Below are 23,939 nucleotides of genomic sequence, written 5' to 3' on the forward strand. Positions count from 1 at the left end.
GGCAAGTATGCAGGCGACTACTCAGTAGAGAGGGTTGCAGCATTCGGCAGTGTATACCCAATTCCTGGATTTTAGAACCAATAGAAATGATTTATGATAACTGGGGATGGCTTGTTTTGTTCAGCTGTTAATTTTAACTTTTAATACTGAAAGTTGAATAGGGACCTGGCAGCTGAAAATGTTGCATAAATTCAGTTTTACAGAGGATGCCATGACTATCGTGACCTTGCTGTTTATTAGGATGGCTTTGCAATAGTACAGTGTTTTGAAAAAAATCATTTCCATATGAGCATTGGTGTGAGATTTTACTTTCTGAATATATCTTCCTCAGTTTGTCATGGTTTTTGCTGCCATGGAGCTATGAGGAGGAACCTGTTTTCAATTGGTTGCCAGAATACTCACATATTTAGACAGCGCAGTTCAGAATTGATTTATTTTGTGGATATAAAGTTGCAGTTATAACATTTTATTGAACAATCATCATTGGTAAAGAAAAAGCTGAGGCATGCTGCAAAGAGATTAAATACCTCTGAACCCATGGGTTTTGGACTGAGTGATGCAATAGAGAGCTGTCTTCCCTTATCTGGTGGAAAAGGGCCTGGGACACTCCATTGTCAGCCTGCTAGGAGATCTTGATTTCATACTGAGTGTTGTGCTGTAGGTGATAATGGATCTTTGATGGACTATTCTGAATATGGGCAAAATTCCCCTTTGTTTTTGTTGCCGTAGTCCCTCTGTAGAAGCAGTTTTTTTGTTGTTTGTTTGCTTTTAAGCTAGGATACATCCAGGCTGTATGTTGGAGTAATCTGAACTGGATCACTGATCGTTACAGTGAGGGTAGCTTTAAACATTTTTGCGTCTCTGCTTTCCGCTGTTTCTTGCTGGACTGCATGTGCCTTTGAGCACAGATTAGGTGTGGAGAATGGTCTTGTGTTTGGAGAATGAGTCAAAGACTTGGATATTAACATTCAATTTCCTGCTGTGGTATGACTTCCTGTGTCCCCTCAGGTAAATTGTCCAGTCACTCATTGTGCCTCAATTCACATTCTGCATAGTGGTGCACATTGTTGCCTCTTAGGGGTTTTTATAAGGAAAAATATACCAAGTGTGGTGAGCTGTACAGCTTCTATGGCAATGCAAAATGCTGCCCAAGCCTTGGGATCGGACCTCCACTGGGTCGGCTGGGTGTTTTACTTTGGCTGATTGTAGTAGGAATTCACAGTCATGGAGTGCAGAGGAAAGGTTCAAATTAACATCTGGGTATTTATTATGCTCACATTCATCTGTCATCTTTGCTCAGTCTCCTACTCTGATTAAGCCATCCAGGAAAGGCTGGAAAGGGCTGGTTTTGTAATTAAGAAGGGAATGCGTGGTTGAGTTTCCTTTTACCTGTTGCAGAACATGGAGCACCGGGCATGAGAGACATGAACTGGATGTAAACTTCCAAGAGGAACTGAGTAATCATCTTAGTGATATTGCTTGCAGCTTGTCTGCATTTTATGCAGCTATAAGATTACTGGAGGATTGTTCACATCACTGTGACTGCTCGGATTCTGGGATCTTGATGACAGTTCCTTTCACTCTGTTTATTTCTCTTCTATTCATTTGCAAGAGTGCATATTTTCTAGTTTGTTTAAAGGAGTCCTGGTCATGTTTTTCCCTCCAATTATTTCTCAAAGAAGCAAACTTGAAAAGAAGTGTCTTGTCAGTATTTTGGCTTCAATCTTTGGCAGATTTTGAGTAAAAATGTGGCATGAAAGGTGTAAGCTTATACTATTTACATCTACATTGAATAGCTGGTAATAATGGATTTGCAGTGTTAGGTTTGTTACCTTTGAATATCAGTCAGTGTTTGCAACTCAAAAATACTATTTGCAAGTGTCTGACTGCCAAATTTTTCCAGGCTAGGTTTTGTCTGTGAAAGCACAGATAGCTGTCCACTAAGATTTCCATAAATGTCTCTTAACTCCAGCTGTAATTTTCCTGGAGATGTCGCAGAAACCTCAGTCCATTCCCTATTTAATACCTGTGTCCACATGTGCTCAGTGCTGTTGGTGCAAAGGCATTGCCGTGTGTTGTGCCAGTGTTGAGTGCCTGTAAGAGGACAAAGTCACCTCATCTCCTCTTGGGTAGCTGTGAGCTTTCCCAGCTGGGAAACCTCCATGAGGAGACAAGCAGGTTGTTTTCTCCTCTCCCCTGTGCTCCCTGAGGCTGAGTGAGGGCAGTTCTTCCCATCTGTTCTTCTGAGAGACAGCCTCTCACCAGGTTCCCCCCCAGACACCTGGCTCTCCAGAGCAGGACTATGACAATATTTGCTGTTGTCTGTGCGTCTGCTGGTGAGTCTGTGCACCAGCAAAGCTGATGTGGATCTGGCTCAAGTTCCTCTGCAGGGTGACAGCAAGAGGGACCATTCAAACCCTCAGTAGTGCAGATGGGCACAGAGGTTATTTCATGGTGATGTCTCTTCAGCAATGCCCTCTTATCCCAGGCACCCTTTCTTTCTTTCATCCTCTCCTTTGAATTTGCCTGTGCTTCTCCTTGGTCTCATACAATTTGCTGCTTTACTATCTCCTGACCCTTCTTCCCCTTCCCTCTTCAAGAACTTCTCTTTTGTAAGTCTGTTGCAAGAATATAAGTTACTTATTCCCAGCAAGGGATGAAGTAAAATGTAAATTCAGGGTCTCATTGACACCTTTTTGGGAATTTGGTAACATCATTTAAATGAGAAAATATATCTGCTTATGTTCTTTCCTAATCCTGATATCCCTCTTGCAGAGGACATACTCAATTCTGTTGTTTTTATTAATTGACCTGTCAAATCTTCAGATTGGTCTTGAATCCCAACACTGAAACTGGTTCTGTTCATCACTGAGATACATAAACACCATTCCCAAGACTGTGGAAACAAATAAAAACTTACAAGTCCTCAGGTAGCACTGTGACTTAGATATGCTTTGTTAAGGGCTCAGCCTGCCTCAGAGGTTCCATTGAGAAGTTTTTATACCTGATGTTTGCAAAGCAGCTAATCAAACTGTTCTGAAAACATCTTCACAGAGCACTGTGCTGGTGCAAGAGAGCTGGATGAGATAGGGTGTCTGGTACTGCAGTTTTTATTAGGACTTGTTTTACCTGCCACTTTGTGTATTCCAGTCACCCTTTGAGATTAAAGCTCACTTTACAATTGGCAACTGTAGTTTGCTCTATCGAAAAATGGGAAAAACAGCACAAAAAATGGGTAATATATTTAAGGTCACATGGAATCTACAGGAGAGCTACTAAAGACAGATGTCAAATTTCCCAATAACTGGGCCTCAGCTATAATCATAAATCTGTTTCACTCTCATTTACTTGTATTGTCATCAGGAGATGATTTATTAATCCCCAAAAGTTACCGTGCTGCCTATAGTAAGAATGAGACAATACAAACTATTGTCTGCTATACTTGCCATAATCTGATATAATTGTTTGTGTTAACATTCACATCTATTCATATACCTAGGAAACTTTTTACAGTTTACTCTTGCTTGCTCCAGTTGTCCATTCTTGGTCAAATAATTAAACCTTGATATCCCACTGGAAACCACCATCTATCCTCAGTTTACTCAAACAGTGCCCTAAGCAGGGGAAGTGTTTTGGTATAAACTCCAGGCTCTGTCTCTGTGGAAGCGTACTTTGCTCAGACTCCTCCGTACTGCAGGTTCACGAAACTGATTGTGAAATGTTCTGCTCTTGGTTTTGCCTTTAGTCCTTCTTCTGGTTATGAAGGATTTTTTTTTTTTCCCCTTCAGAAAAAATCTGTGCTCAGGTGACGGAGAATCTTGGACTGAGAGTTTTCTCTTGAGTTTGACAGCTTGTGATGTATTCTTCTTGTACATAAGCACGTACGTGCTTTTTGAATGTAAGGGAAGGTATGGGTCATCCAGAGCCCCAGCAGCTCTAAGTTCCTCAACAGAAGTGGATGTTGTGTGAAAAGTATCTCAATGTGGTGTTTTTTTTTTTTTTTTTGTTTTTTGTTTTTTTTTTGGGGGGGGGAGGGGGGGAGAGTCTGTGTTTCATGCTTGCCAGTATGCTGACACTTGATGGGGCTTTGGACACTGCTCTACTTCACAGTATTTTTCTGCTTAATAACTGCTTAACAGGTAACCTGTTTCCTTTTCAGCATTTTGTGAATTTGGAGGAGAAGAAACTGGAGGAGTTGACAGGGCTGCTGCCAAGTCAGACTATCCAAGAGTTTTAGACCAGTCATTGTTTCAGGCTCTGAAGCACAAATGAGTCAGAAAATACTATGTTGCTTGACATTTTTACTTCCTCATTTGTAACAGTGGGTGACCTGTATTCAGATGTAGGGGAAAATAAGCCTCCTTAATTTTGTGGAAATACTAGAGCTGTTCTTTCACCTGATCTGGAAGGAAGAGGAAAGGGTGCCAGAAACAGCACAGGAATTAATGACAACATGAGATAGTGAAGATATGAGGAATTGGCTTTTATGCCTCCTTGGATAGCAAAAGTATCTTTAAAAGTAGCTTGCAGGGAACAGTCTACTTGTTACACAGAAAAGATCTTGGAGCTGACAATGAGGAACGCTTCTTTTGTACAGCTGGTGTTTCTGAAGGGTAGGAGGACAAGCCACACACCCTCTACACCAGGTGAAAAGTCTGTGTACATGTAAGCCAGGGTAGTGTAGAGCTGGAAGCTTCTTCCTGAGTGTTTCTATACTGAAACTTTCCTTTGGCAATTTAAATTCTACCTCAATCATAGCTAGTCATAGGGATACAAGATGTTTTTCAGGAACATACTGGGCCTTTGCTGGAGGCTTATTATTTCCATCTCAACTGAGATTGATGCCTGGAGAGCAAGAAGAGGACAGAAGAGTTTGTGCTATGCAAAATCAATGTGACTCAGCAAGTGGTACCTAATTTGGCTGAAGTATGGCCTTTGAAGTGGTGGTTGGGACTGGAAGGAACCCAGCTTCCATGGGCATATGTGCCCTGCAGTGCTTCTGCTAGCACATGTCTCTGTGCAGACTGCGTTTATCTGATGTGGACTCTTATTTTGTGAGTGGGAGTACTATGTGAGAACTTTTAGCTGTTTTTCTTGCTCTCCCAGGCTGGCTGTTTATGAGGTGTGACATGGGCCGCAGAGGAAGGATGGAATTGGAAGGAAATGAGCTTGGACACTCTGTGGGACGTGTGTCCCAGGACTGGGGTCCTTCCCTGGCAGAGAAGCGTTTTCATGGATGGGCTCTGTGCCTGTGGGGGTTCCTGGCTGCTGTGCTGGGGTGCACCCACTGCTGCCTTCAACCGCAGGGCCCCAAAGGAAGTGCAAACACCTTGTGTTGCACTGCAGTGGGGTTGCAGTCGCTGACGGCAGCGTGAGAGTGGGCCACCTGCCATGAGCCCTGCACCAGTGAGCAGGTGGCCTGGGCAGGGGGTTCTCACCAGGGCCTCGCAGCTCCTCATCCTGCGTCAGCCTGGGGAGCCCCATGAGCGCCCTAGGGGGCTGCCTGGTAGCAGCAGCGTGGTTTTAGGGCCCTTCTGCCTGCATTGGACCCACTGCAGGGAAGGAAGCCATGATGTGAGATGTTGGCAAACAAGTTATCTGAAAAGAAACATTTGTCAGTTTGAGTCAGAGCCCTGCTTGCTTCAGTGTCAAACCAGAAAATAACTGGAATCAGGTTGAGTTTCTTTTTCGTTATTGAAATAAAAAGCTGGAGAAAAATAAAATAAAACAATTTTTAGTGTGGGATTTTGTATGTTTTTTTCTAAACTGCGATAGAATTTATGAACACCAATCTGAAGTTATTTGACTGAGCATTTTTCACCCGGCTCTAACTATAATATTTTAAGCTCGTTTTAAAAAGGAAACTGCTGAGTAAACGTTTTTGAAGTGCCACATTCCTAGCTGTGAAGATCAACATCTTTTCCAGAGAGGTAGTATTTCTTGTACCTGTCATTTCTGATTTGACTTCTGATATTTTCAATGCATTTTTTTCATTTAATTTGTGTGCTAGTTTAATCTCCTTACATTCACAACAGTAATAATTTCAAATAATTACTGTAATAGAACCACCAATGGTTGCTGTCAATTGTAGGAAGAATGAGGCATATCTGATACACAGCTCCATAGTAATCACACATCACTAAAAATATATCTCTATAAAATGAACAAATAAAAAGAAGTTGGTTTTGCGTTCAGCTATTGGAGTAGGAACCGATTTTCAATTTCTTGTTATTCTTAACTTTTGTACACAACATTTTACTGAACGTGTGGTTTTATTTTTTTTCATTCTTTCTACTTCATTTTTACTACTTAATTCTGAGAGACTGGCTTTTCATTTATGTATACTTGTGTTTTCTTCTAGACCCTGGCAGCACTGCTGGTGGTGGGGAGGGTCTGAGGAGGAGACGTGTCTGCTGGGGGACTGGTGATTTGCTATTTGTAATTCACTCCAAGCTCCAGCAGCTGTTTGTGTTTTTGTATTTTTTTTTTTTCTACCCCACAAGGCAGAGTACCAGCTCATTTCAGTAGTTTTCCTGATGCTCCCTGTGTCTCATGCTGTTTTGAGCACAGTGTGAGCTGTGTGGGTTTGGGAGCAGAGCTGCCAGCTGTGCGAGCATTTCGGCTTGGTTGGGGCACTTGGTGTGGTGTCTGTCCAAGATGGAGCACAGCTCTGCTGGTTCCCACCACAGCTACTGTCTGGAAGCTGCCTCTGCTGCTGGCTCTGGTGACCAGACTCACGCTGGCTCTTCACTATGTGCTGAAGAGCCAGCCACAGCCACTGATGGTCTGTCCTTGGGCACCAGCACTGAGTTTATTTCTCAGGTGCTCTTCTCCTGGCAGCCTCAATGAGGTGGTCTTCAGGGATAACATAATGAGGATGTCATTGTAAGTTAGCTCTAAATGCATTTGGATCCTGGAGCTATTTTTGGTTCAGGTTTGGTGGAGCCTGAGTGAATGCTGCTGTGTGAGCATGCAGGAGTCACTGCCTGGGAACTGGACTGACAGCTCTGTCACAGCTGCACCAGCCCTATGGGTCCTGCACAGTAGCTGGAAGTGTTACCAGCCCTGGCATTGCTCCTGCTACAAGACCTCATGGGTTGCAAAGCAGTTTGTTACTTTCTCTGTTGGTGCTTTTTCTCTGTCCTGTTGTCCTTCCTGTTCATTGCTCACCTGATGATGCTAAGCCATTTGTGGCACTGCTGAACAAGCAAGATCTCCTGATCTTGTGGGATCTTAATGCTAATAAGCAGTATTGGCCACAACCCCCATTCAAAACGGAAGATGTGCTCTTTTATCTTTGAACTTTTTAAAGCGTCTCATGGCTCAGCAGATGCTGACATGTCCCAGCCCTGTGATCATAACTATCCTGGATTCAGTCCTGTGTTGTGACTGTTGTTGAAGACGGGTGCAGTCCTTACTTCTCTATGGTGGTTGCTAAAAAGGCTCCTGCACGGACCTCGTCAACATGTGATTTGACTGCTTCTCTTTTCCTGTTTTCAGATTGAGAGCCTGAAAGCTCACATGCTGCCTTTTGGTATGGGGGTCAGACAGTCCCAAGTCTCAGAGAAATCAGTTGTGATCTCTTAAGTCCACCAAAAATTCATATGCGATTAAATACTCAGGTGCAGAAATGATGCTAGTGATGCTGCTTGAGAGCTGAGAGTAACCTGAGAGGTGAGGGGGCTCTGGATGGGTAGAGAAACAAAACCTGGCTCAGGTGAAACAGGCTCCTGCCCTACACCTGGGGAGAGAGAGAGGAGTCCTGGTGCTCCCAGGTGGGGCAGGGCAGGGCAGGGTGCTTGCTTGCTGTTCTGTGCATTTTTCTTTTTCTTTCATGTTTTTGAGATTATTGAGTAAGGAAGAAATTCCTTACTTAGAGGGTGGTGAGAAAAGAAGTTGTGGATGCCCTCCAACCCTGTAAACATTCAAGGCAAGGTTGGATGGGGCTTTGAGCAGCCTGGTCTTAGTGGGAGGTGTCCCTGCCCGTGGTGGGGGGGTGGGGTGGGGTGAGGGGTTGGAATTAGATGATCTTTAAGGTCTCTTCTAATCCAAGCCATTCCATGTTTCTATGATTCTGTGACTTGATTATACCTTTCCTGGGTGAGCTTTGCTTCATTGAATTATTAATGACATTGTTGCAACTTACTGTGTGCAAACTTCTTTAAATGATGACTTTTGTTGGTAACTAAAATAACCTTCCCAAGTCATACAAGCCAAAGAAGTCACACTGGAAGCTATTGTGGCAATAAATTAGCCACTGACACAACAAATACATGAGGGTCGATGGAGGGAAAACATGAATGTGGTTCATGTTCTTACTGAGCATAGCTGACCTTGGGGATTGCCAGGGCTCTGTGGCAAAGTTTGGGTGGCTACTTTGAAGTCTGGTAGTCATGGAGAAAGGTGGAACCCCAGAAATAGATTTTTTGTTTTGTTTTGTTTTATTTTGTTGTTTGATTTTGGAGGGTAGGGGGGATGGGACTAAAAAACATCACTGACCATCCCAATGTGCACCAGGACTCTTCATCCCCGCAGTGCTCCTCTGTGTGTACTCACAAAGGCCTGGGGTTTCTGCTTCTCTGCAAAGTAGGATCAAGCTTCCGGCCTGACATCACAGCAATGAATGAGAAGAGCTGTTTGGAAACCAGATTTTCATTCTAAGGACTGAAAATTTGTTACTTAATATTTTTTTAGTGTCATTTCTCCTGTCTTTGAACTTTGAAAGCTTGTACACAGGCACAAGTGAAGTTTGTTATGAAAAAAATGGATTGTGTAATAGAAAGTTGACAAAGAATGCCTGGATTGGGCTTCCTGAATATGTAGAACACTGTTAATGGAGAAAAAACGTGGAGGATAATAACTGACTTGGAGAGGGTGTGGCTTGATCTTTTGGAGGAGAGTTTTTAGGAAGAGCAGCTCCATCTAACTGGAACACAGACAAACATTGTCTTAAAACAGACTTAAGAAACTGCTTGAAAACAGTGCAAGGGCAACCTGACAAGGCATTACTGTCCTGACTGTCAGGTAGGCTTGAGGTGATGTTCTGGTCCTTGTTGTGAGCAGCTTTTTTCCTGGCTTTGATGCTGTGTAGAGGCAACAGTCGCTCCAAGTGAAAAAGGATAAAGGCAGGATGGGAATTGCCTCATTGGCCATTGAAAAAGCTCATCTGACAGTGCATGGGGCAGCTCTGGCATCTGTCTCTCTGTGCCCCATATGCTGCTTAATACATCATATAAAAGTTGTCTTGCAGCCAGACCCAGAATGCAAAGATGTGGGGTGTGTGCGTGTGTGTGTATGTATATATATATATATATATATATATATATATATTTTTTTTTTTTTCCTGGGGAAGTGCCCAGAAGTGAGTCTGTAGTACCTGGCTTGTAGTTATCCCAAGGTAGGTCCAGTAAAGCCTATTAGCAATATGTTGTTTGTTAAAGGAAGGTTTGCACTCTGTTCCAGACTGCAAAAGTATCTGTGTGATATGACTCATTCCACCAGAAATATACCCCAAACTACCAAAAGCTCATTGCACTATGTCAGGAATAAAATTTGGACAGGAAACAGAGGGGTTTTTTTTTTGTTTGTTTGTTGTTTTTTTTTTTGTTTTTTTTTTTTTTTTGGCTTCAGGCAGAAAAAGAGAACCCCTTGTGAAAAAAATTTGCAATTTCAAGTGGAAAATGTGGAATGAGGGAAGAATGTACAAAGAATGCCAAGAAACAGACTCACTTCTCTGGCACCAAATATAAAAAGTCTTTCCAGTTGATGGCGGGGAAACCAGAAGCAATGGGGTGGTCCACAGTTAGCAAACTGAGTTGTCTTTTCATTCTGTTTTGTAGTTTTCAAGTAGATTTTGAAGAGCCTGCAGTATGTTGTAAAATCCCTTCTGGATGACAAGAGCAAGAACAAAACGCAGATTCTAAGTTTGTCAGATGCATATTCATGTTTTGCTGGTGAAAACAAACAGAACGGCCAGTTCTTTTGAACTTGGGTGTAGGTGTATACAATGAGCTCATGTAGATCCAGGTGCAGCCATTAAGGAAACATTTGATATTGCTAAGTTCCTTGAACTTCAAATGCTGGTACTTCTAGAAAGTGTGTTATTTAATGTAAGTGTAAATACCAGACAAGAAAGGGAGCTGCTCTTTATAGCTTGGGAAATCATGTACTTTCTAAATACAATTAACCATTTCATATGCTTAATATACAAGAATAGAGTTTTAATGAATCTGATGTAGAACCTGTGACATTATTCCTGTATACACTGCTGAAACTGTGGTGACATTGCCCACCCATAGTTTTACTAAAAACCGTGCTTGAGTTGTCCTCCTCCTACAAAACATAACCCACTCTCTTCTGAGGTTGTTTCCAGGTGTCAGTTCCCAGGTGTTTCTTAGCAGAACTTACATTGCTGATTCTCCTGCCTTCATACCTCTGAACTTTATCAAAATCAGTGTAGAGAAGTGATGGATTCATTTAACCTCCCTCCCCAGTTCCCTGCAAGGTGAGCTCACTTGGTTCCAGGTGACCATGGCTGGAGCTGAGAGCCGTGTTGGCACTAGGGAAGTGGAAATAAGAAATGGCCTGGGATGTTGAGGCAAGTTCTTCCTGCCAGCTGTGGGCACCACACCGAACACAGTGCTTGTTGGTTTTGTCATCTGTGCTTCTGAAGATGTGCTGGACAGACATGGTGGCTTCTGAGCAGGACAAAGTGATCTGCAGAACAGGCACTGTCAGTGGCCAGCCTGGGGCGGATGTGACCCTGCAAGGACAGCAGTAGCTGTGCTTGGAGGAACTGCCATGCGGGTGGCTTTCCTGCCTTCAGCAGGGATTTGGGTTCATTCTGTGAGCTGTTGGGTGTCAGTATGGTCCGCCTGGTATGCTGCATGGGAGGAAAAAGTTGGTGGTTGGTCTTAGTGAATGTGTCTTAGATAAGGAAACCACTTTGCTTTTGGCAAAGCAAAATACCAGGAAAGCATTAATAATAAAGATAGGCTTCCTCCTGCACTCCAGGTTCATTGATTTAAATGCTGTAAGGCAGGAATTCGTATTTCTTTAGTATTTCATCTTTTTAAATTATTTCCAAATTTTAGTAGTCTCTAAAAGCTATTTAAGGCAGTAAGTAATCAACCTTTGTCATTAAGTGTTAAGTGTTGGGGGTATCAGAATAGTTTAATATATTGGTGAAGGGAATGAACTGACAGATACTTGGTCAGCAAAACTTTAGGCTGAACTCTACTATCCACAGATGTTTATCCTGTGAAATGCAGATACAAAATCTTTTCAGACTTGTTTTGGAGTTCTCTTCAGTTTCTCAGCTTCTAATATTGAAGACAGCCTCTCACAAATATTGTCTAAATTTATTACATTCCTGTTTTTATTGACATATTTAGATTCTGAAATATATTGATCATCTCTCTTAAGTTCTTTTGTGAAGGACTAGAAATAAATTACCTTAGGTCAAGTTCTGTTTATACAGTGGACTGTTCTTGCAGAATTGCCTTCTTGACTTAATAGCTTCCTTTTGGATGACATTTCTCCCAGAAAGAAGACAAATTGTCTAAGGTCAGCTTGCAGATCAGCTCAGAGTGTAGGAGGAAATTGTAGTGGATCAGCTAAATTACGGCGGGTCTGCCAGGCAGTGTTAGGCAGCGTGTGGCTGCTCAGAGGCACGCACTGTGGGAGTGCTGCCCCCCGCATGGCCAAGCACAGCTTTTTGCTGTCTTTTTTTTCTCCCTTTTCCCTTCTCTTTTTTCCATTTTCTCTTTTCTGTAATTTGTCCAATTCTGGCTGTTCCTCAACGCTCACAAATTTGACTGGCCCAGTGATGATTAATTAAATGGGCATAGCTATCATTTTAACATAATGTTGAAATGTCCGGTGGTCCCCCAAATTTCTTGTATTAAATCCAGCAACTACCTAGTTGTATCCAAAGTGGTCATACTTCTCTGCCAACATTACACAATGCAATTTTCCCTGAACCTTCCCTTCCTATACTTCCTGCAGCGTTCTTTGAAATTGTCTTAAAAAGAGTTAGATGCTGAAACCATGCAGCTGAGCCTGGTCTCACAACTGCTCAGGCTGTCATGTGGAATTTTTTTCCTGATGTATAGCACTGGGGGAGAGGGCTGAAGGACTTGATGCAGGTCCCATTAATTCTACTTTTGGTGAATGTGATATTGCACCACAAATACATATATAAAATAAATACGAGATGATTGAGAGTAGTTGTGCTGCAGCTAGTGGCTGTATATTTATATGAAATTTACGATAAGAGAACAGTCAGGCCTGCAGGCAGAGATCAGAATAGCATCAAAACCTACCTGTGCATTTGAAGAAGCGCTTAAAGAACTCAACTAAAGGTTGACTTCATGCCTGTGTCATAACACACTCTGCCCATTGAGGCAGTGGTTTAGCCTGTTTCTCTGTTGCAATGCTTGTTACTGCACCATAGCTCTATCTTGAAGTGCACCTCCAAAGCCCTGCATGTGGGGTAAAAACCTAAAGCACAACTGTGTCATATTTAAAACACTGGAGTTACCTTTTCACTTTGCAAATTGTTCTGTTTATTCTAAGCTCTACAAGAGAAGAAAAATAAAAGTCTCCTTTTAATTAAGCTCTTTATCCTTTGAAGTTTTTTTGGATTTTTTTTTCCCATTGGTGATGTAATTTATGTAAATAATCATCTATCTATGAAAGGAGTGTGTCTGTCAAAAGCTAAAATAAAAAACATCCGTCATTTTGAAGTGATTAACATTCTCCAGATGTTTAAATCATCAGATTTCAGGAGTTTCCCTTTGTTGTGATAATGATATAGTATCCAGAACAAGAATGTTTACTTTTTTGTATGGGTCAAACACAGATTTTTCACAATCCTATTAAAGCATGCAGTTTATTGTAATTGTATGTGCAGATGAAAGCATATGCAGTTATTATTATTTCCCTTAATTGTAAACTGCTGCTGGTAATTTTACTGTAAAACTGAAACAAAAGGAGCATACTTGAAAGGACCACCACTGCCCACTTATGTAATCAATTTATAGATGTCAAGTTTGTACAAAGATGGTTATCCCTTTTTGTTACAGGACATGTGACATGCTACCACCCTGCAGCGCGTGCACACGCTCTCCCCCTCTTAATTTTTGGGAGGGGGTTTGGGGAGTTGCTTGGACATACTGTAGATGTAGCTGATAATATTAAGTGACAGTTCTGAACCCTTGCAGTCAAATGCGTTCAACTTTAGACTTCAGGGAGGAAATAAAAGCATGCATTCCTCTCTAATGCGACAGACCTCATGGCTGATCAAGAGAGTTCTACCCGGCCTCTGCCTGCCAGCTCACTATGGTAACTAGAGCCACAAAGCCTTGCTGGAAGTTAAAGGTTTTTTTTTTTTTTTTTTTTTTTTTTTTTTTTTTTTTTTTCCTGTTCAAGGAAAATGGCTACGCATATGTAAGATGGGTCATTTCCTTTCCCTTTGATAATGCTTGCATAGCAACTCCCTAGTAGATAAAACTAGCTAACATACAAGAGAAATGTAGGGATCTTGCATGTTACCGGACTAGCAAACCTTTCTCAGAGCTGAGAAAATAGACCCAGACAAAACTACTGAGTATGCTGCTGGATGATGGTAACTAGCTGGCATTTTTCAATGCCTGTTTTTAACAAAATCTCTTCTGAAATATGCATTTTGAAAAAAATCTCTAAAAATATAATAAATAACTGTACCAGATAAATAACTGTTTCTTTTTTCCAAGATTTCATTTGAGCTGAAGTGTTAACAAAGCAGTTGTTCAAAATTTAGATATATTTTTTTTTCATTTTTCAAAGTAATATCATGTCACATTGTGGGAACATGACAGTATATGAGCAATGCAGGAACGGCCTGCAAACTTGACACTTGCCACTTTCTGCCCTCTGACATCTTTTTCCACATGGCTTGTTTTAGCACCTCTATCCACTCAGCAGCTTCAAGCAGGCTTTTCTTAAAAATGGCAACAAACCTGTCAGAATGATTTCTTCCTTGTCCCACCCAGAATTCACATTTATTTAAAATTGCATTTACATGAGGTCCGTGAGGGGGAAGTTCTGCCTTTTGCCAATCTCTAGTCTATGCTATGAAAAACACGCCTTTTTGTAACCATTATCTCATCCCTCCTCACTGGCCTTTGCACCACTGCAAAAAGGAAGATAAGTGAAAGCTATGTTTTGTGGAAGATGAGAAATCAGATTTTCTCTCTGTTTCTCTCTAGGGGGCCCCTAAGATACTATACATGATTACATCTCTAAATTTTCCTTTTTATTTATTTATTTATTTTTTAATCTGGCTTTTCAGATCTGATCTTGCCTCTGGCAATGTGAAAGAGAAACCTCATTTAAGTACAGCTTTTTAAAGGTATGAGTTATCCCGAAGTAAGTTTTCTGTGGCATGTAACCTTTGCATGGCACAGTTACTCGTCAATGTGCTTGCTTAGTAGAGCCAAAATAATTTACAAATGACTTCAAGATTTACTTGCAAATAAAACAGACTTGCTCCACAGCCAAAGGGCTGAAATGGTGAGCCAGATCAGCAGAGACAGGCAGCGAGGGAAACACGCTCGGTCATGCACCCAGGGCTTGCATCCAGGACCCCGTGGGGTATGGCAGCAGCTGGTCAGGGCACAGGACTGGGGCAGCAGGAGCATGGCAGGGTGATGGCCCCGGTGCTGCTGTGCAGGCCGGGCTGTGGGCGACCCTCTTGTGCTGCAGTGGCTGCTGCCGCAGCAGAAGAGCAGCCAAAGGGCGCTGGTGCTGGCACTGGGATGCCATGGGCTGGGTGTTCAGTCTGGGGCTTCTTTCCAGCTGGGCTTCTGCTTCTGGATTGGACTGACTTTGTTTTCATTATGCCAAACTTGATTGCCATTTTAATTAGCTTAGCTAGGAGAGATGGACATGGGTTGTGTTCTGCATCATTTTCCATTATGTTTTCTTCTCTGTTTCTATGGGCCCAAATGGAATGGATGCATTAGCACAACTCATAAGGCTGCTAAGAATGGGTAAAGCTCATTGTTGATTTCCTTAGCCTTTACCCATAGTGAAGTCCCTGGCTACCTCTAGAAGCCTGGCAGCAGCTCGCCACCTTGCTGTGCTCTGCTTTGCTGTGTGGGTCTGCCTGTCCCTCTCCAGAGTTGGTGTGGAGCTTAGCTGCTCCGCTGCCTCAGCGGGCACAAAAGCTTCACCTGTGAGTGTGGACATGAAGATCAGGTGAAGCTCCTTGCAGTACACTTCACAATATATATAATTAACTGTGCAAATGAGGTGAGCAGCTCAGTGGGGCAAGTGCAGCTAGGCATGGTTAACTTAGTGCAAGGAGAGTGGGTGGATGAGCTTGGTTCTGAGTTCTGGGGTCAATTGGGAATGAAACAGTTGTCACCTTGAGAGTTATGTTAGCAATATCTAGCATAAATGGTTAGTGAATTAAAGCCAAAGGCTCTTCTGCCTTTGCCCTGCCTTGGTATTTTCATGTTATAGTCCTGTGCAGTTCAGTCTGGACTCAGTGATAATTAAAGGTAAGTACAATACAGAACAGTGTTTTTGAGCCTGTACTTTTGTTTGGAGCGTGGCCTGTTAATTGCGTATAATGCAATTAGTCAGAGCAAGGCCATTTTTTCCTCATCACTAGTACACGGTGCATCCAGTTGGCTTTTTCTGGTTTGTTTCCTCCACTTGTTCCCCAGGATTCATAGCAGTGGCAGTCCTTGGGGCTCCTTACCCATCCCTTGTAAATGAGAATGGCATGTTGCCTTTGTGATTGCCCGTGCAGTGGGAGACTGGTGCCCTGCTCCTTCGTGAGCAAGCTTGGCAAGTGGGGATGTGCCAGAGAAGGGCCAGCCCTGCTGCACTGCGTGGCCTCAGAAGGAAATGTGGGTGCCTGGGCAGCATTTGCAGAGCACTGCTCTTCCCAGCCCAGGAGAGCTGCAAAATGCAGTACTTGTTGCTTTGTACTGTGGACCTGCCTGCCTGCTCGTCTGGGCAGTGTTGCTGTGAGCACGGCTGGCAGAAAGGCACTGCTTCTTTAGGTGGGCATTACATACAAATCACATCAACTTTCTCCTCAGCACTGTCCTATACCGCTTCCAGGGGAAGGTGTATGCTGGTGCTGTGCAGTGACACTCGGTGAATGTAGGTTTAAAAGAGCGAGTAAATTCTGTCATCGCATTTCAGCTTCACTGTGCATTCACTGTTAGCCTGACTAATGACTTTTGTTCCTGTGATGCTGAAACAGATTCCTCTCTTTTCTGAAGTAACTCTTTTAGTGAATCTTCCATTACCTCATTCACATAAACTTGCTAATTGGGCTGAAATATGACCTGAGTGTGCAGCTAATTTTCCCCTTGTTGTACAGACTGATGACTTTGACTCCAAATGATGACTCTGAAAAACAAATGGCTACTAAACAGAAAAGAATTTACAAATGTGTATTAAAATACCCATTTTCCTATATTTGCAGTCTCTTGCACCCAGAAATATTTTTATTTCTACTCTTCCTGTTTTTACATACAGTAGCAAGTACGACCTTTCTCATGCAGCATTACATTACACAGTACAATTCAGCTTTTGCGTTCCCAGATCCCATTGTGCTGTTACAGTCATGGATTTGGAAGCATTTCAACACTAAACTGCTAGTTTTAGGGGTATGCCAGTGGACCATGGAGCTATGATTTATATGGTTGGTTGACATAGAGTTTCTGCCTGCAAATGTACTCTGAAGCAAAATTCAGCTATATCAGAGCAATAGTAATTGAAGAAATAAAGTAGGTATTTGTCACTTCCTACAGACGTGTTTCTGAACCCAAAAGTGTCTGTGTGTTCTGCAGCTCTGCAAGCTGCCATTGGAAATTGGCTGGCCTGGCAGCGAGCTGGGCTGCCCTCTCAATGCCAGCTTTGGCTCCTTGCTGCCTGTGCAGGGAAGTGGCAGCAAAACCTGGGGGTGATGGGGCCAACCCTGGTAGTCCACTGGGTGTTTGTCCCACCACCAGCACCCACAACAGCTGTACATCTCTAGAGCAAAGCTGGGAGGAGTTGTAAAATACAATGAGCCATTAACATGGACGCTTACAAATACAACATGGACGTACAAATACAAGTTCTTAGCCAGACTCTGGTCTTCAGGTGAACAGAATTTTAAAAGCAACACCTGGACAGCTGGTCCATCCATGCATTTGGTTGACTTCAGTCATATGAAACAGTCACTTCATCTGTATTTCTCAGGTAACTGCTGATTTGTTATGTGCCATGGAGTCTGGGTGATAACCCAGGCAGTTTCAGCTGTCTTCTTTCAACTTCATACTTGGAATTAAAATTCACACAATGTTTTCATTAAAAAAAAAAAAGGGGGGGGGGAAAGGATCCAAAAGAAAAAAAGAGGAGTAAGAGGGTGGGGAAGGAAAAGGGTGGAGGGAGAAAAGACACACAAAATGCTGTTCACTTAAAAATATCTCTTCTTGATGGAGGCTAAAAGGTGGCAGCTGTGCCAAAGTAGTGGACCCTAAATCGCTGAGCAAAAAAGAACAGGGAAAGCTCTGATTGCTTCTAGTACAGTAGTGAATGTGCGCTCTCAGCCTCAAATCAAGCAAGCTTTAAAAAAAAAAAAAAAAAAAGACCCAATCAAGGCAATAATGGCCTCCACTTCACAATCAGAGAAGTGCTTCTACTTCAGAAATCCTACCATTTATGGCTGATTGCTAACCCTGGCCTCATTTCTAATCTAAAGGGCGAGCAATAATTTGGAAAAGGAATTATAACAACTTCCCAACCATTTGGTAAATCGTTATTATTTTAAAGGGGTGTTGGGAGGCTGTTGCTGTTTGTCAGATATTTTTTCCTGCTGCTGCTCTACCACTTCCACCACACTGATTCTCATTGATGTCACACCAGAAGGAAAGTAATGTAAAGTGAAAATATATCAGAAAGAAAAGCTGAGAGTGATACTCTGATCACAGGGCTTCGGTGTGTGAGAAGCATGTACGGAGGCACACAAAGAGGAGTGAAAAGGCTCTCCCGTTGTTCCTGCAGTGCTGCCCAGAGCCTTGCACGGGGCCTGGGGCTCCCACTCCAGCAGGTCTGCTGGGATCCATGATGGGTGGGAAGCCTCGTGCGTCAGAAACTTCCCAAATGAGTGCTGAGGCAGGGGACAGTGCTGCCAGGTGCCGCAGCACCTGCACACATCAACGAGGCATCTCTGGGGGCATAGGGAGGCCCTTGGCAGCCCTCGTGGAGCCAGCCCAGCTCTGCTGGGGTTGGGGTCTGCCCAGTCTGAGCAAGCTGGTGCCCCGCTTCTCCATCTCTGAGTGCCACCTTGATACAGGCAGCATGGTGAGAGAGGAGAACACACATTTAACTGATAGGTTGTTCTGATGGGGGAATGCAGGATGTGTTAGTCCAGAACCCTGATATCTTAACTACGTTTATTGCACTTGTTTTCCTGTTTCAAGCATGGAGAACTGCCTATGCAAATGTATACATAGTTCAAAATGTATGCAAATATTTATTCAAACGTCTTCTGCAAATCTTCTGTCATTTTCACATATGCGTTTTATAGGGAAAAACCGCTGAATCAGGGGGTTGAGATACTGCATCTTCTAGCCATGAATCCAGGGAGTGCCCCAGTTGCCCAGGATCAGGACACAAGGACTTGTCAGATGCCTCTTTTCTGAATGACAAAGCACTTAAAAACAAATGCCGTGTGTCGCAGAACAAAAAAGCCAGGGGGACTTGTGTGCAGCTTTACCTGTGTTAGTTTGTCCTGTTGAAATCATGGTAGTGTATTGATAATAGCAGGTATTTGTGATCAAAATACCTCTTATTTTAGAGAATTGAGGACAAAATGGGATGTCATCATCTCCCTGGATGATTGAGCTCTGTGAACTGATGTGAACTGATGTTTTATGAAAAGGATAATCAGTATAGTTTGTAGGATGGCAAAATTTCATTCACTGACTCAGGAGATAAACACAGCTACAGTTTTACTGCAGCTTTGTACACCTGATCTCTGTTTTATGTAGTTATCTGATGCCATTGCTCTCTAAGTCTGTATTTTAAATATGATTTCAAGAGAGACCGATTTAAAAATTTTCAGTGACCCAGTGAAATCTGAACTACTTATTGCAAGACAAAAAGTCTAATGCTCCAATCAAAATAACAACTTGGAATGTGTTTTATTAAAGGGAGTTCATTTAATATTACCCTAGAGTGCTGTGGATTTGAAAGCACATTCTTGAATTTGAACATTCATATCTAGGTAATAAGAATGAGGGGAAAATAGTCATTTATAATATTGAACAGTTTGGTCCAAATTCTGATTCCATGTAGAACTAGTCACGGCATCTCCGCATATGTTTTCCCTAAAGTGGCATGTCCTTGGGTTCTGCCTGTCATTTTGAGGTGAAGATGGGGCTGGGAAAACATATATCCTGCACAGAACTCCACTAAGAATTCTGCTGTCTTTTACTTTCTCATCACTGCTATTTGTCTGCAATATTTTGAGGTGAGCCTACTTTCAGTGAGAAAACAAAACCTGATCCAGTCTCAGCGGAACTTAAGTCTAACATATGCCATGGAGCGGTGAAAAAATAATGGAAAAAAAGTAGATTATATGCATAAACTCTGGGAGCATTTCACTTGTAAATATTCCTTGATTTTTTTTTTTTTTTTTTTTTGTCAGCAATGTTATGCAAAAAATATTTAAATTAGCTGCTTATAAAAGTATTACTGTCAGGGTAACACGGATACGTAATTGACCACGGACAGAAAACCTTACAAAGCAATAGGATACATTTACATCTCTGTTAGTGGAAAATTGGTAGTCACTCCAAGGAAAACGGGTTTTTCCAGTGCAGCTGTTTAGTATTTCAGGAGAGTGGGTTTAAATGACTCCTAGTGACAGAAAGCAGCATGTATGAGACAAGTCACAAGACATGATTTTTCTCTTCAAAGATAGTTCTGCGAGTAAAAGACTCCGATACACATTGTCAGGCAAAAGAATAGCCTAGCGACTGACTTGCTATGAAGCTGAAATACTGCATCTCTCTCTCTCTCTCTTTTTTTTTTTTTTTTTTTTTTTTTTTTTTTTTTTTTTTTTTTTTTTTTTACGGGAAGTCTTAAGTAAAACTGTAATAATCTGTTTATTTGATCTGAGACTTTACAGCTTCTGTGATGTGAAAGGTATCTTTTTTATTTGTGGTAAAAACCACATCATAAGGTGGCTGTAAGATGCAGTCCAATCTGCAGCCAGGCTGGGGCGTAGGGTATGGCAAAGGACTATGAGCTCCCTGCGTGCGTAACGAACTTGGAGAATTGAGGGAATTTGAGAGGAATATGCAAAATAAATAAATAGTTCACCTGTTAATTTAGATGTCAGTGAGTTGCGGGTGCAGAGAGCCGCAATTTAAAGTTCCAGTATCACTGGTGAAGCTTTTTAACGGAGAACCAGATCGCGAACGCTTCTAGGTCCACGATTAGAAGCACCATAGGCCTGACGCTTCACCTTTCCTGCCGCCGTCCGCGCACTTCATGTGCTGCCTGCGGGCAAGGCTGAGGCTGAGCGGGGCTGGCGAGGCGGCTTGCTCTGGCCAAGCGGCCCGGCAGGGCGCCCGGCCGCCGAGAGCCAGCCGGGGGCGGGCAGCCCCAGCCCCAGCCCCCTGCCCGCGCCGCCGGGTGCCCCCCCTGTCCCCCTGTCCGGCCGTGGCGGCGCGGGGCCGCTGCCGGGCTGCGGCCGCCGGGAGCCGTCGGGGCGGGCGGGCGGAGCCGCGGCGCTGCCCCTCGGGCGGGTCTCGCTGTCAGCGCTCGGAGCAGCGCTGGGCTTCGGGACGGGCCCGGGCAGCGCGGGACGGTTCCCAGCACTACCGGAACGGGAGGAAGCTCCGGCACCCCCGCTGCGCGGACTGCTGCGGTCCCCACGACGCGGTAAACGCGCTGGGACAGCGTGCTCCAGAGGTGCGTGCTCGGGCGGCGGGGAAGCCTGCTCCGTGCGCGGAGCGAGCCCACCCGCACGCGAACCGTCACGGGCTTCTAGGTCGGGGTGTTTCTGACCCTTCTCACCCCTGGCTCGGTTGTTCTGACACCTTTCGCCACCGGCAACCTGTGCGCCACAGGTCAGGGTTTCGCTTTCTGCTGGGAAGGAGCGCACCTAGCAGCGTGTTGAGCTTTGTGGCAGCGCAGCGCGAGCGTTCATTTAAATGTATGCCTGCGGAGTGGAGACAGAACAAAGAGGTGCACGTTCCTCTGACGAGGTGCTGAAATTGGTGTCTGCCACTGAGGTGAAGTGATTTAACATCACTTAAATTGGTAGCTTTTGGGACTCCTCTTCAGAAAAGCTAATTACAATAACTATAAAATATGATCAGTTTTCTTTGATGAAAAAATATTTTTTTTTTTGATAAAAAACAAAAACGAAAACAAAGGTGGATTGAGAAAAATATGCTTTTTTTTTTTTTTTTTTTTTTTTTTTCACGGTGTCATGCTGAAAATTAAAACTAATTTTTTCCCCCACCCAGTATAAAATTGACTAAAGTATTCTATCTGCTTGGTTACTATAAATAAACTGTATCCAGAAGGCAGAATAAAAGCTCATGTACAATTGCTATGGGGGATTTGGATGTTGGTCTTTTAAAAAGGAGCTGAAGACACTTTCATTTTGACATCTAGATGTTGTCTGCTGTTGTCACACCACAGTGTTTCTAACACACTTTACTTTCTCTTGGTATAAAAAAATTGCATAGGCAGCTGAAAAAATCTACACACATTATTATTATCTACTTTTAAAAACTCTTAAATTCCTTTTCAAAGTTATTTATTTGTTAACTATTTAATGCACAGCATACTGCAGTGGTATTGTATTTAGCTGTTGGTAGACATGGATTTAAGCATCCTCCTTAATATCACATTTTGTAAAATCGAATTGCCAAGATATAGTGAAGTAATCATGTATTTCCAGTAACTGGAAGTACTAAGGACCTTCTAAGACACCAGTGCAGGATGTATTTAATAGTACAAAGCTATTTTAAAAAAATGAGACTAAATTTTATGTAATTGCTTGTTGTTAAATGCATAGACCCAGGCAAATTCAAGTAAAGCATCCATAGGAGTGATGATTGAAAACTCGTAAGCAGTCTTGTAAGGAGATTTTTAACCACATTTGAAAACCATGTCTGCCACTGCAATCTGATGCTGTTTCTGTTACATTCTTGAAAACTGATTTAAGGCACTTACGGTTCAAGGAAGAAGCTGTGTCAAGCAAATACATGTGCCTGTGACTTCTGAGATCTGCACATAGCATTGTCTTAGTGGCACAGTCAAGTGAGTTTCATGCTGAAATGCCTGCTGGATGTAGTATATTTGTGAGCACAACTGGCTACAGCTTTCGCTCTGATTTGAGGAATGACAACTTACATTGATTTTTCTGGTGTGGATGCTCAGTGTTAGGGGTGAGACAAGACAGTCAGTTACTAGAGTGAGTGAGTATGTCTGCTTCCCCAGAAACAATTTAACGTAAGGCAAAATGAAATCGTCCTTAAAAATGACCTGATATTTTAAGAAAGCAAAAGCAGATAAAAAGCTTGGGCTGAGAATACCCTTTCATCGATTAAGTAGCTAAGCATACTTACAAATGGCAAAGATTTGTCAACATTAGGAAAATGTTTGCTTATCAGCAATTTCTTCCTTCTCCCAGAGCCCCCAAATCGCCTTGCTAAAGGCTGCTGTCTGGTGTCATGTGTGCCCTTGCCACCCACCTGGATGCAGGTAGTCTGACTCTGAACACTGCTTTAAAGCATAACAGAGTTAGTCAGAGCAGCTGGAAGTAAAGCAGGGCATGACAAAATCAATCTCAAAAGGAACTTGTGAATCCTGTAAAAGCATGGCTGTCCCCAGGCATGCAGGCAAAGCAGAAGGCAGCGGTGTATGCAGGGGTTGTGCTGGTGTTCTGTTGACAGGGTGCAGGGGCTGTGGAACACAGGCTGTGGCATCACCTTCTGAAATGTAAAAAATCCAAAAAGCCTTGTAAAAGTGGCTCAAGTATTTAAGTAAAACGATTCCCTAATCCTTCGCTCAGAATCATGTGACTGCATATTTTTCTTGCAGTAGCGTCATGTTTCCTTTTATTTTTAAGAGTACGAAGACTCTCCAGCAGTCATCAGTGATTGCAGTTAACACACATGAAGGAACAAGATGGTGATAGTCCGGCTGCAACTGTTAAACAGAGCAGCCGCAGACTTCCGGAGGTGGTATTGCTTTTACGAGGGATGGGCTCATGCCACACGCAGGTTCTGACATGGTTGGTGGTCCTAAGGCTGCAAAGCTGCCCGTGCTGGCGTTCACCGTGAGGGCAGGGGCCGTGCCTGGTGTGCCCAGGTGTTTCCAGCGAACCGAGGCGGCACCGAGCACCCGCTCCTGCCGGGCACAGCCCTGCAGCCCCGCACCACAGTCCCGCCGTGAGTGGCTGGCGGGCACAGCGCGGTGCTTCACGGACATAGTCCACGGCCGGGCCCAGCTTGCATTGCTCATGCCGCTGCTCGGGCAGCTGCTGCAGCCGGCAGCTCAGCCAGCCCTCTGCGACAGCCCCCGCACACTGGGGCCACCGTGGAGACTGCAGGCCAGCTGGAGACATGCTGAGCCGTCCGTTCGGACCCTCCTGCAGCTGGGCTGCCCGCTCCGGTCTTGCCAGGTAGCAGAGGCTGAGGGGCTTCGGTGGTGCCTTGGGCAGAGACACCCACACACAAGTGCAGGCGCTGAGGCCTGCGGCAGCCCCTGGGCTGGTGGCCACTGAGAGGCTCTGGGAGCAGCCCACGGTCAGCCCTGAGAGCTCCCGCCTCCCGTGGCAGCAGCTGCCCTTCAGCCATTTCTTCACAATGGCAGTAGTGCCTTGTCCCCTCCGCCGAGGAAGAGAATAGGCCTGTCTCTAATTG

The sequence above is a fragment of the Aythya fuligula genome, chromosome 8, assembly GCF_009819795.1.
Source record: "Aythya fuligula isolate bAytFul2 chromosome 8, bAytFul2.pri, whole genome shotgun sequence".
Taxonomy (NCBI): Eukaryota; Metazoa; Chordata; class Aves; order Anseriformes; family Anatidae; genus Aythya; species Aythya fuligula.